This window comes from Papio anubis, chromosome X (assembly GCF_008728515.1).
Source record: "Papio anubis isolate 15944 chromosome X, Panubis1.0, whole genome shotgun sequence".
NCBI lineage: Eukaryota > Metazoa > Chordata > Mammalia > Primates > Cercopithecidae > Papio > Papio anubis.
This window is the reverse complement of record NC_044996.1, coordinates 142,281,329-142,282,014: the sequence shown is the minus strand read 5'-3', so window position 1 is coordinate 142,282,014 and position 686 is coordinate 142,281,329. Positions and strand designations below refer to the sequence as shown.

The 686-nt window shown below is 43.7% G+C and overlaps 1 non-coding gene across 1 annotated transcript; it reads right to left on the bottom strand.

Moving 5' to 3' along the window:
• Nucleotides 1-351: 351 nt before the first annotated feature.
• On the bottom strand, nt 352-485 carry LOC116272262. Its single transcript, XR_004180981.1, has one exon. It is a non-coding gene; the product is annotated as a small nucleolar RNA SNORA48 (small nucleolar RNA).
• Between the last annotated feature and the right edge of the window lie 201 nt (nt 486-686).

Here is a 686-nt window from a genome sequence, read left to right as displayed (position 1 = left end):
AGACTCCAAAAAGGGGTTAACAGGAAGCTGAACACAAGTCCCTCTCACGTCAAGATTTTCCAGAGCACAGACTGACCTCTTACAACTCCACAGTAAAAACCAGTGACTTCTGAAGAGGGTTCTGAATCATATTTTTCCCCAAGGATTTGGAAGAGTCACTTTTTCATGTGTCATCCTCACTTGTTGGGGACATGTGTGTGTGGCTTCATGATTGATTGCCTTATGCAAACTCTAATTTTGTACACAAGTCTGCGCTGGTTATTCTACACAGGTGGGCCAATTCCCCATTTATTTGCTGCTTTTTCTGCCATGCTGTTATCCCTTAAAATGAGCTTTACTTTTTTTTTTTTTAAATGTGTCCAAGGCATGAACCAGGCGTAGGCACAGATGAGAAGCCAAGCTGGGATGAACAAGGGGTTACTTTGTCCCTGGTAATATGAGATGGGCACCACCAACCAGATGCTACTCTACTCAGGTCAGGGACATAAAATGAGCTTCTTAGGGCAAATCAGAAGGACACTCAAGGAGAGTCAGAGATACGGTTTGGATCTGTGTTCCCACCAAATCTCATGTCAAATTGTATTCCCCAGTTTTGGAGGTGGGGCCTGGAGAGAGGTGATTGGCTCATAGGGATGTTACTGGTCCTCAAACTGACCCTTTTCTCATTTTAATAGTAAAAAGCACAC